Source organism: Drosophila obscura, unplaced genomic scaffold (genome assembly GCF_018151105.1).
Source record: "Drosophila obscura isolate BZ-5 IFL unplaced genomic scaffold, ASM1815110v1 contig_208, whole genome shotgun sequence".
Lineage (NCBI taxonomy): Eukaryota > Metazoa > Arthropoda > Insecta > Diptera > Drosophilidae > Drosophila > Drosophila obscura.
Window position 1 is genome coordinate 1317656 of NW_024542799.1, and position 15714 is coordinate 1333369.

The following is a 15714-nucleotide window of genomic DNA, read 5'->3' on the forward strand; positions in this document are numbered from 1 at the left end:
GCATTACAACTTTTTACTGCGTCTTAAACAGAAATCGAGTTTTCTTGTACCCCACACAAACGTACATACAGACATAAATACAAACAGCGTATGAGTATGTATGTATGTATGTTTATATGTAGCTTTCCATCTATCTCTGAGCGCAACTCCACCCGAAACATCAACGCCCCAAGTGCATTGGGCCTCCCTTTTCTCCACTTGTACAGCGGTGGGCATTGTAATAAAAACCCCAGAAAATGGATTGGCGTTTTTTTTAAGAATTACGCTCGTCTTCTTATGCCCAGGAACCTATTGATTAAATATGTAAGCCCTTGAAGTACCTACTGCAGATTTGAATGTACATATCAGTCGAATCTTTATAGGAAGAATAAAGAAAAGAATTTTCTGTGAGTACCTCCCCTGCATTGCGCAATATCTCTCTCTCACACAGAGTAGCTTAGCAGTAAAGGGTGTATTTTCAGGTCCGTTATGAGGTTAAAGAGCTCGACCATTATCTTTATGTTCACGGCTTCTTCTTTACTGCTAGCTAGCTCTATCCTAGTGAAACTTGCTTGAACAGCCATTTAGGCTCCCAAGCTCAAACTCTCGAGATTTCGCTCATTTAATTGAACTTAATTTAATGTATTTCAAAGAGTTCTTTAATTGGGTTTATGCAGATTAGGAGCAGATCCCTTTCTCACTCAAACTTGCCCGTCAACTATTTTTGTTTAACTCTTTGAAGGATTTGCTTGCGATACTATTTGTTTGGCCGCCACTGTACATGTGCATGCCCGTGCATGTTCCTGCGTGTATGCGCTCATGTGTCTCTGACAATCTGCGGGCTCTGATGATAGTTACAACGTAGTCATCGTCATTGTCAGCCTCTCCTCCCTCGGCTAACCCCCCTCGCGAGCGACCGCCTGCCACAGCGTGAGGTTCGTCCAGTAGCCGCGCTTAATTGCATTTTGACTTGCGGCGTGAAGTTGAGTAGCAACAACAACTGTGGACAAGGGAAGAAGATGGGGCAGTGGCAACAGTCACAGTCACTGGAACTGGCACTGGCACTGGCAGGAGAGAAGAAGAAGAAAAATCAAAAGATGAAGAAGAAGCTTTGTCATTTGGAGGCAGCCGAACCGAACCGAACCAAAGCCTCTCTCTTGCCTTGCCTCGACTTCTCTTCGGAAGCTGTGTTGTTGTCTCTTGGTATATTTGCTGAGCGTTTACGAGGCGTGGCCGTTTGCCTCTTTTTGGCGTATGCCCGGTAGCTGATGTTGCTGCCCTTTCCCACTCCCCATTCCCCACACCGCCCATCGCTCTTTGCTCATGCGCTCTCTTTATGTTTGCATTGTCTGCGCGTGTGTTGCAGCTTTTATGACTTGCAACTGTGCTTCACTCTACTGTGCCTTCTCTCCACCTCATAAGTTTAGGGCTACACGATCTCAAAGGACTTACTGCTGAAGTTTTCATTTTATTTGGCTCAGATTAAAAAAGATCAGCACTAAAAATCAGTCGCTTGCTTTGGAGATCAACGATTTGCAACTTAAATGATATGGTGGTGGGTAGGGGTAGGGTAGGGGTTGAGAGCTTTAATGAATATCCCTATATCCGATTCCCACATAAGGAAAACATAATATTAGAGGATCGATCACAGGATATCTACATAGATCCATAAAAATGGAGACATTATGTTAAATAAATTTAATTTATATCCCCAAAAAAATGATGGCCGTGGGAGAAATAGAAGTCTGAAAAAAATCGGAACTTTCTGTCCACCCATAAAATATGTTACTACATCAAAATCATTTAAAAAACGCTGGCTCTACATTTCCTCCTTTAGCTTGAACTTAACGGGAAGTTAAGCCCAATTTGTAAGAACCGCAAAATCATGTTCATATTTATTAATTACGGTAACCCTACCGTTCTCTTTTTGTTTTTGGCCATGTTTTCTGTATTTCCAAATCAAACAAATTAGCTATGCTGATCAGCTATCGATTTCATCGGCTGTGGCTCCGATGTTTTGTCGATTCGGTAGCTTGCTTGTTAACCAAAGCCATGCATCACGCATAAATTTGGTTGCTTGTCTCTTGTAACAACTTGTCCTACACACAGTGTGCCAACTGCTTTGTGTTTGATATAAGTTATGTTGATACTCTTTGGGTGAATTAAGTCCATTCATTTGCCGAGGCAGAGTTACCAACGCGTAGCTATTTTAATTTTCCTCAGATCTTTGTAGAGTATTTCATAGTCTCTGATTTTTCTCTGGGCACAAAATTTAATATCATTTCGTATCAATTTGGGGCTGTGTTAATTTGTTTTATGAATCGTATAAATCATCTCAGGGCGTTAGTTTATTGGCTGCTATTGATGGCAGCACCGATGCGATTTGGTGGGGATGGAAGCCTCCCTCCTCTTTATGGGTGAATGCAATTATCTAGATTCTAGAACATTATGATGGGCCCCCAGTAACAGTAACTGTGCTTTAATGGGTCACATAAAATGTGGAGCATTATGACACCGGCAATAATCCTCCGGACTCAACCCCAAGCCCCAATGCATTTCATTATAAATAGGTTAAGATGCTAAATTTACTGAACTTTACAAAAAAAAAAAACTGAGAAGAGAAGCCATTCCGGCCTGTACAGACACAGCCCCACAGACGCAGCCACGGCCATACACGCATAAACCTTTAAACCTAAACACGCACTTAAGTCGTAAAAAAATAAGAAAAAACCAACAACAGCAACTAAGACGAAAAACATGACATTAAATTGCATTGGGGGTTAAGAGGAGACGAAGACGAAGCAGCACCAGTAGGCAGGGGCATTTACAGAAACGGACAGAAACAAGTAGGAAGGCTTTTGGGTGAAAATCACGACTGAAAGATACCGTCTAGTCTGTCGGAGAAGTTAGCTTCAATTATATTAAGTTTAACTAAAGAGTATTATATTATTATATTCCTTAAACAGAGATTCCCAACTATGAAGCCATAAAAACATATAGAAACTTATCTCTTTTAAATCTGACTATAAATATGATCCGTTAGCAAAGACGTTTGCTGTACTGATAGAGTTGGTGGCTCTCTGGTATTCAGCATGACTAACCAATATATCGATGCTGCTCAGGAATACATGTCAAAGTACATATTTCAATTTATTATATAGATTGGATATATTGCATATGAACACCTACTGTTTTTCCGTATAAATAAATCCACGACTAAACCACATATACCCTGTTTGCTCTCTGTGTACGGGGTGTAAAATATAATAATATTGTCTATGGCGGTTGTATGGCATCGGAGGGGGGCCAGGGCGCAGGAACCCAGCACAGGTGTTCAGCAGCAGCAACATGCACATGCACACACACAAACACACAAATGTATGTACGAAAAAAAAAACTTAAAATCAAGTTTTAAAGATTCAACGAAGTCGACGTCGACTTCGACGGCACTTAAACAGCCCCAGCCAGCCAGCAGCAGCAGCAGCAACAGCAAGCCTGAAAGAGAAGGACAGTGCGAGGAGAGGGAGTGAGTGAGAGCAAGAGATCCACAGACCTTTAAATGCGGGCCGAGCATCAGCAGCCAGCAGCCAGTATCAGCATCCAAACGAGCAGTGAACGCGAGGGATCACAAGGGGATAGCAGCGCAGAGCAGGGGCTAAGCCAAAGCCAAAGCCAACAAGAAAGGAAGTATGGCTGTGAAATGCGAAGCTTTTGATACCCTAACAGGTCCAATGTTGGTATGGTTCCCACAGGATTATGGCTATCCGTTATTCTATCTATCCGAATATGCTTAAACTCGATGCACTCAATCAAGATTTTCTTTTCCGAAGGTGGCAATATGTTTATAAGGTTTAATTTTAAATATCATTCCAAAGTTATAATACCCTTTGAAAGGGTACACAGCAAATAAAAAAAAAAACCAAAACCCAAACCCAACTCGCGATCGCTGTGCATGCAGCAACTTGTCGAGCTCGCCCCCATACCCTTGGGTCAGGCTGAAGTGCCTCACTGGCTGCTTGCCTGCCTGCCTGGCTCCTCTCCTGATTACGATCAGAGTGCGGCAGCAGCAGCGGCTGAGGCTGCGACTGCGCTGCGCTGCCAGTGTAATAAACATAATGATAATGCCCGATCCGACGCCGTCTTCCAAGTGGTTTTGGGCTGCCTGCTCCGCGCTACCGTGGATGTAATTTACACTTGCACTGCAGTCAGGGCGGGGGTACGATGCTGCTGACTGGTGACACTTTGGTCTTAGAGAAGCCAGAGAAATGACACACTTTTATTCCGGCACCAACGCCATATCATGTCCCATAACAAGCAAAGTTCTGCGCCTTGTTTTGTTCAGAATCGTGATCGAACGGAAAGCCCTCTGGCGGCTATTAAAAAAAGTTTGACTAAAATCAAAACAGACATCTGGCGTTCGAAATAAAAGGGGGGAACTCTGTGTTATATTTTATGATTGTTTGTCAGTGGCTAAATACAGTGATAAGTCGTCCAGATGCACACATGGATTCAGGGTTATATGTGCATGAGCTGAGCCTGAGAAGTACTGAGAGCCTAAGCAATATTTTTATACAGAGAAGATCAAAGATCGCTGCTTTATCGAGGTATTTATTGGGAAGAAACTATTAAAGCAGAGATCACAGGAATCTACATGGATCTTTTTCCAAGAGCTGTTCGTCGCAACAAAACTTCAACTGTTGGTAGGAGTTCTGTATTGAAACATTTCTGGCACACTTGACACTGTTTCTAGATAAGGTTTAAATGAGCAACCGCTCAGAGCTCCTAAGTGGGAGCTATTCTTTGGTGTGAGCTGTTCATTGAACCACACCCATCACTGTACTTCGCAAAAGCAATATGATGCAATGCCAAAATAAACTAAAACTGCTTCAATTCCCTAGAGGGATTTAGGAAGTCGGAGACCCAATGCCAATCCCCAAACGAGTGCCATTACTATTCTGTTTAGAGACAAATGGTCAAAACATGTTACAGATTAAACAGATCTCTCTCTCTCTCTCTGTAACGCCCTTCCCTTTCCTAGCCAAACATACACAAACACATACAGATCTTGAAAAAAAAAACCCTAATAAAACCTTGATACCCCCCTCCGGGCAGGCGAAATGGAGAACTGAACAAAACCAGCAGCTGAGTCCCCCGGGCCGCAGTTAATCAACAGTTTTTATGCAAAACTACTACGAATCAGTGGCAAAGGCGAAGGAGAAGGTGGAGGAGCGCTGGAGGTGGAGGTAAAACCAGAACAGGAAAATGAAAAGCGAGCAATAACCCGGGCAGGCCAAAACGCACACCTCAAGCCCCCAAAACAAGTCAATATGATCGATCGGTTGCTTGATTAAACCTAATTGAAAACGAAAATGCACAACGCAAACAGAGAGGGAGAGCAAGAAAAAAAGAGGTACAAAGAGAGATAGAGAGAGAAAGAGAGAGAGCGAAACAGCAACTGGATCGTTCGATACGATACGATCCGCTGTCATGATCACTTGCTGCTGCCCCATGCTGCATGCACACGCTCCCCGGCCCCCGTACCATCCCGTTCCGACATGTCCCATCTTGTCCGGTCCGGATCGGTTCGGTTCGGATATCGCTTCGTTTCGGCGCGCTGTCCGGTCCGGTTCGGCCAGGTCTGCCCACAGCCGAGGCAGAGAGCCGAAACCCGCCAGACGAGCTGCCACACTACCACTACTACGACAGCAGCCACACGAACAAAGTTACTACTCGCTTAAGAATTTTGAAATCAAAACAAAAACGTAAAAGATCAACGCACAACCGAGGGAGTGAGAGCAAAGCTGAATTTTGGCGGGAGACTACTGTACCCCCGAACGAGAGCCGAATCTGATGAACAAAACAAAACCAGCGAAACCGTCGTGCGCGGCACGATTGTATGGGTGTGTGGCGTGTGTAGAAACACGAGAAGAACAACAAAATCAAAAAACCAACTCAGTGAGCGAGAGCGAGAGCCAGCAAAGAGAGCGCACAGATTTTATCTAAGAGTAAGCAACGAAAGAGCTAAAGAGTGATCGTCACCAGAGAGCCAACAGTGTTGCTGTGCTGCAAAGAGACGTCACGGCTTCATGCGATTTTGAAATGGATTTGAATAGAAAAAAAGGTTGGCAAGGATTACCAAAGGATAGAAAGGATAGAAAAAGATCTGGGAACCTATTAATATGATCGGAAGGAAAGGTGTACTAAGGTAGAGACTCTACCCTCTTTTTTTAATGGATGGATCTTCGATTGTACGAAGATTTTCATCATTAAACTAATGCAAGAAGTGATCGGTTGAGCCCCTATTACATCCAATGCCTTAACGTCCCATAAACAGAATCTACCATCATGCTACCGGTTTCATTCTTCTTCTACTCACTTGGTATAAAAAGCGCGCCAAAAAGTTGTTTTCTACTCGGGAGTCATAGTCCTTGCTGTTTCCGAAAGTAAAATAAATACAGATAGAGTGGAATAAAAGCAAGGTCTGCTCCTCCCTTGCCTCTTCCTCATGGAGTGTAATAACCCCAAACGGGCTCTCGATCTGCCGCTCTCTCTCGCTCACCCCAACTGGCAGAATAAATTTCAGAGCAAAAACGGAAAGAAAACAAAAAAAAATCGAAAAGCAGAAGAGCAAAACGAGGACCAGGCAAACGTTACTTGTTTCTTGAAGGGTCCCCACGATCGCCCCACGACGTCAATTTGCAAGTTCTCCTTGGAGCCCGGGGACAGCAAACCGAGACCGAAACTACAACTGCAACTGCGACAGAGAAACCAGCCAACTGATTCGGACTTTCGAGGGGGGATTCAGCAGTAGTCGTCGATTGGATGAAGGTTAAAAATCTCTTGCATACACGATAGCCTCCTGCTAATCAATGAGGATAAAGGAAATAAACCAAAGTCAGAAACCTGGCCAGAAGATATTCGAAAGAACCCCAGTTTTTACAAATAAGGGAATTGAAGACTCCACCCTCGCAACGTGCGCACACCATTTGGTGGCAGAGTTTTATAGTAGTATGTTGTACGTAAGCCGTGTCCCTCTGTGTTTTGATTTTACGGCACAGATGTTTTATTTGCCTCCAATACACCCATAGAGAGATGCCTAGTAATGGAGAAAAGGAGACAGATGGAGTGGGCGCGCAAGGGAGAGGGCGATAGAGCAATCTTATGTTTACCCTGTCTCAGGCAGCCGCTCCTCGGGCGTTCAGAGCCTCCTTTTTCGTGTCTTTTAATGCCTTTAATCCTAGCAAATAAAATACAAAAGAGACAGAGCGAGAGAGAACTCTAGGACAAGTGTATGGAGGAATAAAGAAACAGAAAAAGAAGAGGAGGAGAAAAAAAGAACAAGAAAACCAACCAAGAAAAGTGGCAGAGTCAGGGGCCCAACCTGGGGACGTGTCTCTGGCATAAAACAGAAAGTGTGCAACACACGCTCGAAGCCAAGCAAAAGACTCAGGAGACTCAGGGCGGGATCGCCAGGAGGGAAGTGCAGGAGGAGGTGGAGGAGGAGAAGGCGGAGGATAGACCCATGTGGTTGTGGTGGTATCCGAGACTACGATTGCAATGAACTTCTAGCCGAAAGTCAATGAACTTATCCTGGGACTAGCCTGGGTCTGGGGTATGGGTATAGGTCTGGGCCGGGGCCCGGGTCTGGGCCTCGCTGACTCTCAACTCTGCCTCCGACTACGACAACGACTCCAACTCCGACTCCTACCATGATATCAACAGAGTGATCATCATGATTGTGTTCCTCTTACACTGTACGTCATAATGATCGTGGTTCGTGGCACACACCACACAGTGATGTGGCTTTGTGCCTAGCTGTACCAACCACCACAGAAGACGCGACTCCTTCGTGGACATAATGAACTCGGTTTTGGGTCTTGGGTGATACGTACGCAATTTTCAAATCGTGTTTGCCTCATGATCGTGGTGGAGTCGCCTCCGTCCCGACTCTCTGTCTCTCTTTCTCTAAGCAGAATTCTAGCTGGTAAAGTTCCTATACCCATTAATCGTAAAGATCAAGGGTATATAAATACCTACACTCAGTCAAAAGAAATAAATCTATACAATACTATATTAAGGCCATTAATTGATCAGAAGTGGATATCAGATGTCACATGACTGATTTCTATTCATTTCTATTGTAGCTTATAGGCCCAACTCCCAAGATCGGTCATAAAATGTTCTATAAAGAGCCAGGAGTAGTGGGTAGTGGCTAACCCTCTAGTCCGTAGTTTCTAGTCTCTACCATTCTTACTAGTTTTCTATTTGATTTTGCAATACGCTTTGGGGCTTTGTGGCCCATTGTCGTTTGTTGGTTTATATATATATATATAAATGGTATATACATATATGATAATGATGTTGGTGATCGTGCCACTTTAGCGATGGTTTAGCTACGTAGATCGTAGCCAGGCCCAGGGTTGAAGAACCTTTTGATTGGTTAACCATACACGACTACTACGAGTATCTCTGCAGGCAGCAGCAGCAGCTCCATGGGCAATCCTGAAGTGCGGTGCGGTGTTGTGCGGGCATTTAACTGTGCCATGTTCTGATCCTCCACAACTTCACAACCTTTGTTGTTGCTTCTCTTCCTCTTTGGTAAGGAGGGGTTATGGGGGATAGCACCGCTTGCATGCATAATATTGCCAAGATTTATGCAAAAAATTGATGGCAATTAGTCGTCGTCTTTTCTTGGTTCTTTATCTGTCTCTTGGCTTCTTTCTCTGCGAGTACATACACATACATATATATTCCATATGTATATTTGTGCATAATGATTTTCGGTATCAAATTACATTGGTTAGGGGTTTTTAGTATGTATTTTATTTGCTGTTTGCTCTTGTCGACGCTGCTGCCGTCTGCTATCTCCTCCTTCCTGCTTAATTTGATGCGCTCGTGCCGTCGTCTTTTCTCTCGGTTGTCCGTCCATAACCAGTCCGATCTGTCCTTTTCCATGCGCTGCTCCGGTTCTCTCGGACAACTTTGGCTTTCCTTTGCATCAGATTTAATAGCTCTTGACCGAAACGAAATTATTTACTAGCCCATACTGATCATAATGAGCGTTAATTCTTTAAGCTTGTTTTGTGATGCGAATCGGGTAATCGCAATGGATTTGGATTAAAGGGAGGGAGACTTAGGGTATAATATATGGGATAGTCTTATTTGAATAGGGAGTAGTCTTGATCTAAGCTCAGATAATGAGGATACTCGACAGATAGATAGAAAAGATCCTTAAGAAAAAGACAAGCGGATGATTTGCTGGAATTAAGCACAAAGGAATTGGAAAGAATCCAGGAATATATATTTTTCTTAGTATTGTTCCCCCAATGAACCTGGAAAGTTATAGAACAACTCTTTCGACGCTATAACCCATGCTTAATACTTTCCAAAATCCGTAAGAATCCACAACCACTAAACCCAATAACCATCGATGGTTTACGCAACACTTTATGGAAACCAAAAGTCCCAATTGTATTACCCATTACGTTTCAACATTATGTAACCGTACCATACTGTCCGTAACCCTTTCCCGTGACACCCTATTCCACTGTTCCTTTTGGTTATCTAAACGATCCACTCAAAAACCATCTAAAGAAGCAATCCTATACCATTTAGCCCATTAGAATCACTTTGGGTTCGTTCTGGTGCTGGTGCTGCCTGGGGTACGGAACGGGGACTCATTATGCTGATGTTATTGTCACTGTTCGTGTGCTCGAGGGGTGGTGGCGGGGGAAACATAATTCAAACGGCGTTCGTACAGGTGTTCAATATTAACGGAAAGCAACGTCCACACACAGCCGAACAAACACACGCACATATGCGTAGATAAAGGCAAACCCAAAGCAAAGCAAAGTAAAGCAAAGAAAAGACAAAGTAAATGCAGAGAGAAGCAACGTAACTTTGTTGTTGTTGTCGTTGTTGTTGTTCTTGGCTTCGGTTCAACACGAGGCCCCCGATACAAACAAACACACGCATACACACACACACACACACGGACGCTCAAATGTGGATAAATCTAAACCCACGACAAAAACGCCAAGCAGGCTCTTCTCCCTCTCTATCTTCCTCTCTTTGTTCCTTTCGCATGGCTTGGCTTCGTCTCAGTCACAGTTCGCTTCGGCTTCGGCTTCTCTCGGCAGGAATCGTTGTTGTCGTCCGGTTAAGCCTTTGCTGTGATTTAATAATTCGGCTTATCAGCTTTAATTTTATATCCCTGCGCTGGCCCCCACGCACTCTTTCTTGATCGCCTTCTTGTCCATTTTTCCAAGTTGTCTTTGCTTAAACCCTTGAAGCCCACTCTCATCAGACGTCAGGTTCCTCGTGGTTGGTGTAGTGTTGTAGTTTTTGGGTTGATGCAGGGAGAGCCCAAAAAATTGCATAGTCCAGAGCTATTAATAACTGCAAAGAGTTGCTAAAGCTGAACATTATTTTTCGCAGCTCTAGCCTCATATCTATATTTGATCCCTAAACCAACACTTTCTCTGCCATCTCCCTTTCTCTTCCCTAGGCCCTCAGAGAGACCCAGGCGGCCAACTGTCGTCGATGGTGTCAGAGACTCAGTGCGTAGTAGGGAAAGAGATGGAGAGAACCCAGACCTGGAGTCCCACAGCTGAGGTTTACAAAACACGTCCATACGTCCAGCTGTTGTGCCCCTTAGGCGGAGTGGATAGAGGTAGCGACGTCAGAGGTAGGGACTGGGATAGGGAATGGGTCGTCGGTCGTCGCTGTCTCTCGGTCGGACGGACGTCGTAAGCGTGTATGACATGTGAGTTGCACGTTTTGTCGATTTTCAAATTGAGGCAACGTCTCTGCACGCCGTCTCTCTCCCTCACTCTCTTTGGTTCTGTACGTCGCCGTCGCGACTGACTCGTGCAATCAAATTGAGGAGTTTCAGCTGGGCCCCGAGCTCTGTCCGTCGTTCGTCCGGGGACTGGCCCTGTCCGTGCAAGACCTATGGGTACCTGTCAGTCAAAATGCGTTTTACAACAGTTTTTCTTTTTTTTTTTGTCTTTCTATCTTCTCTTTCTCTCCCTATCGTTGCCCATTTGGTAACCCGTATCGTTGTTGTTGTAACACGATTTTATTTTCGTTTTCAATGTTTCCCTTTTTCTACCTCTAAATCTATGAGCAATCTATCTTTTGAGTGCACCACCAACAACAACAACAACAACAGCAACAACCACAATCAATTTCGATTTTTTGTTGTTGTCTACTTTTGTTGTCTACTTTTGAGGTTTAATGTGGCGAAGAGCAACGAAGATTCAACAACTACTACTGTATGGTAATCCTCCCCACCGACATTTACAGGAGATCTTTATTGTGATCTATGGGTTTTTTTTGCCAGGTGTTTTTCGGGTGTGGGTGGGGCATTGTAGGTGGAAACGGGATATGGAATGATACAGGATAAAGGAGCTAAGAAATGATAATATAAGTGTAGATAGAGCCTGGGATCAACCTTGTTCTTAAAGTTCGGTGAAAGATAACCTACATGGTCATATTGGGTATTAAGGTGATCATCTCTTACAGGCCTTTGTAGTATATATTCTTATCATCTGCGATCATCAATTCCTTACCTTTTAATATAATGTGACAACATCTTAAAGCGATTATTTGATAGTTCTTTTTCTCTCACACACTTTCTCCAGTCTTCAGTCTGACCGATTTCCACATTTTGTATTGTTTAGTTATTAAGTTTCTGTAACTAAATATAGACATGAATATCAATATTAAGATATTATCTTGATCCATAAAACAGCATCAAATGATCCTCAATTTATACGATTAAATAAATATTGGTTTTTGTGAGAATGATCTTCATTTAAAAATCCACAATCATAATCCTTCTTTAGGGTAATTCAATGGACCCTTGTTCGGGCCTAAACAGAACCACATAACCAGACGATCATCCGCCTGAACTCTGCGTGCGTGTGTGTAGAGGCCTCGGTCTCCGAGTTGGTTCCATATTCGCCTTGCCACACAATAAAATGTCATAAATTATACGCTCAAAACAGAGCACAACGCATGGTCATCATAAAAAAGGAATATATATACAGATATGACTATGAGAGCAACAATAAAGATCCAACTGCAACAACAGACGACGACTGATCATTAATTAATGAACATGATCAGAACAGAACAGAGGCTGGTTATGTGGATGGGGGTGGAGTGTGGATTGTGGGGGCAGGGGCTGGGGCTGGGGCTGGAGCACAGCCAGATGAGTTGTGGTCCAGGCCATTAGAATGCAACATGTCGTCGTGGTCGTGTTCGATTGCTCCCAACACACAGATACTCGTATCCATCTATCTATCCAAGTTTATGTATATGTGTATGTCGAATTTCTCTTTGTTTGGAAAACAAAATGTAAACAAAACTTTGTGTTCTACTCGTATCATGGCAAGCATTTGGTGGCAAGCTTCACAAATCAAGAAATGAAGGAAAATAAAAGGGCAGCAGCAGCAGCAGCAGCAACAGAATCTGGGGCAACCAAGCTGGGGGCCTTTCAGCTTCGGCTTCTGCATGTGTCCGTATGTAAGTATATTTGTGTGTGTGCTTGCATAAGCAGGCTGTGGCAGAGAAAAGAAGCAACACCACACACAAATTACATAGAAAACAAATCGGTTGAGGGGCCACAAAAATATTGGGATAAAGAACTTGAGGGATCATTGATCGACGATGGAAATACTCTGGGATAATAATTAAAATAATTTGATTGCCATTAATAGATTATGGCATAGGGAAAGGAGTTCCAAAAACCTCTTATCGATATACTTAGCCACCTTTCTGCACATCTATAAACAGATAAAGAATCTGGATCTTCTTGTTAATTGATAATTTTTCTCTAAGATAGAGTATCCATTGGATAGTACCTGGTTTTGGTTCCCCCGAACACTGCTGCTGCTGTCTTTTGATTGACAGCTGTTGCAGCTTGCTCTGCCCCAGAGTGTGCCTTACTTTGTCTTTTTTGTTTTGTTTTGTTTTTTATCTGTAAAGTTTCCCCGAAATGCTTCTAATGACATTCACTTTTCGGGTAGCGCTGCTTTTTTTTTTGGGTCAATCATTATCGCCATGTCAAGTTGCTTTGCACGCAGTTTGCACGTTCTTCTAAGCTCTCGGAGGCATGTCCGATCATGAACGGGTCCCCCAGAAGATTTCACTTTCAATGCCTGGGTGAGAGAGAGATTGGGGTTATGAGGCCGCCGCCCCTCGGGCATATCAGCTTACCATCATCTCTAGCCAAGGGTCAATCAGTGAGGGGGGACAAGACACACCTACTAGTCAATGTTTGGGGATCCCTATTGGATTACCTATCACAGTATGTGTCTGGCCCATTATCTAGTCAAACAAATGTTCCCCACAAGCAGATCTTCAGACCAATAGAAACGTCAACCCCTCAAAAGGAAGAAGACAACCCAAACACTGGACAGCCGAGTGCAGTGCAGTCTGTCCGGTACGGTCCATGATAGATCACCCCATGGACAAATACAGACAGGTGAAACTTGTCAGTCAGTCGGTTCGGTCGGTCCATCAGGGAAGGGACTAAAAGCAGACCAGCAAAAAGGGTCCGAGTCCTACGCCAACAAGCAAACAAATACATAAACAGACCTCTGGAAGACCTCGGAAAACACTGAGGCCAAAAGAAAAGTGCGCCTAAGGGTCTTGTCTGCGTTCCGTTCCCTCTTTGGGTTTCTTATCTCACTGTAAAAACAAAGACACTCTGGAAAAAGGGATCATGTAGCTCTGAGCTCAGTGAACCCGATAGCTACCAGAGCCACACTTGCAGAGTGTGCTGGGCACAAGTGTAGAGAAGGCCCCAGGGCCCGAAGACTGTGACTGCGACTGGAACTATAACTGAGAGAGGGAGAGAGAGAGACAGAGTGAACTCCGGGGTTCCGACAATTATGGGGTGACTGGGATCGTGTCTTGTCTCACAATTTCATGTTAATTTCCCGTCTCCATTGCCTTCAGTACATTTATCACACGCTGTCCTCAGTTTTACGACCCATCATTGTGCCTCATCTTTCGATTGTCACCTATTCGGGTGGATTCGCAGCTCCCTTTTTGGCTCCCTTTTTTATGGGGACAGTTCTCTCTCTCTCTCTCTCTGTCTCTTCTTTCGGTTTTAATATCTCCATAAAATGATTCTTTTTGGACTACACAAGTTTTACGACCTCTGGTATCGGCTACCATATAAAGCGGTGCCAGCCAAAGTTATGATTCATTGGGCGATCGGAACACCTGCCAACACAAAATATCAACCATTTGCCGGGGCACTCAAGTGTGACCCCATGGCTAATGAGAGTGGAAACTAAACCGGATTAGGATCATTATCCAACGAGGGTGCAACATATAAATGGGCAGAAACTGATCAAAGATAAGGGCAGGGGATCTTGGATAGGAAGGAAATTAGTTGTTAAGGCTCAAGATTTTATGATTGCATACGGTGCAGTGTTATCTTAGATCGGCAAATATTACGTTTTAAGGGATTGTAAGAACCCAGCAGCGAAAGAAAATAAAAGTCGATTTTTTTAAACCTTGGAAAAGCGATTTGCAAATCTTTGCTAGAGATTTGTAAAAAAATCTTCTGTCGTAACTACAAACTGAAAGAAAATGAAAGCAAACTGTCCAAGAACAATTCATTAAGGTGGCTTCTTTGTACACAATTTCAGCTTCTCCCTGTTTCAGGCATAAGCATTTTGTCGCACAATTTGTTATTAACCTTTTTAGTGGAAACCAAAAAAGATCAAATCGCTTTGTGTAAGATCTTCGTGTGGGTCGAGGACTGGTTAAATGGGAATTTTATCATTTAACTGCGGAGATAATTTGCACAGACATGATTTAAGCATTAAGCGCAAACGATCTCTGCAGCTCCAACGGATCATTTAACATCCAGGTGTCAATTGGCCAGGCTAACAAGAACCACAAAGAGCAGAGAGGACGGGAATGGGAATGCCAACCGATTGGCAACTTGTCACATTAACAAGAAAACCAAAAGTGGCCAACAATCGCCCGGGCATCGGACATCGGGCATTGGCGTTCCGCAAAAGTAAAAGTGAGCACTCCTCCTATCCAGTACAGTCGATCGATTCCCGTCCCGTACCGTCCTCTTGCCATATTTACATTCCTAGCAACTTGACTTACTAACTGACTGATCGACTGGGTCAATAGAAAGAGAGAGATCCACGGTGGAGAGGAGCACACTCTCTAGACCTGGCTAGTTATAATTTGTTGCTGTTGCTGCTGTTCAGCGCTCAGCTCTTGGCTCAACAAGTTCCGCGCGACTGCTTCCAATTATGGCGAGGATCTGCTTGCAACATACTATGCTGCTGCTACGCCAAAAAGTCAACTGCTTTGGAGTCTGGTCGGGTCTGGGCCGGGACGGGACGGGTTGGCCTACTGGTCTTAGACAGACTGGCGGCTTCCACTTGAGCCAAGACAATGCGTGTTACAGCTGGGCACAACTCCCCATAGCCACAGTCATATCGACGCGCTCAGATGTTTCAACACAAAGCGAAAAAGTCAAATAAAAGTCTATTGATTTGGCTATACCCTTAGATTGGGGGCTTAGGACCTTTTGTTTCAAATTTCAACAAAACGTCTTGAAGATTAGTTTCTTGATGTGTCTATGCCCAGCTCATTAATCGATTTAAATTAAAAAAAGGGTATTCCAATCGTTGCTACATACACACATAGGTTAACCATTTGTTGTTGCCACTGTGTTTACCTGCTACTAAC

General features: G+C 43.9%; 1 protein-coding gene across 5 annotated transcripts in view; it reads right to left on the reverse strand.

The window, feature by feature from the left end:
* Positions 1-15714, reverse strand: part of LOC111064795 — a 61176-nt gene that overhangs the window by 25693 nt on the left and 19769 nt on the right. For 4 of the 5 annotated variants that reach the window (XR_002606919.2, XM_022352572.2, XM_022352568.2 and 1 more), the window contains exon 4: positions 11553-11680. The exons of the other annotated variant lie outside the window; for it this stretch is intronic. The gene's annotated coding sequence lies outside the window, so the exon portion shown is untranslated. The remainder of the gene's footprint in view (positions 1-11552; positions 11681-15714) is intronic. 5 annotated transcript variants of the gene reach the window in all.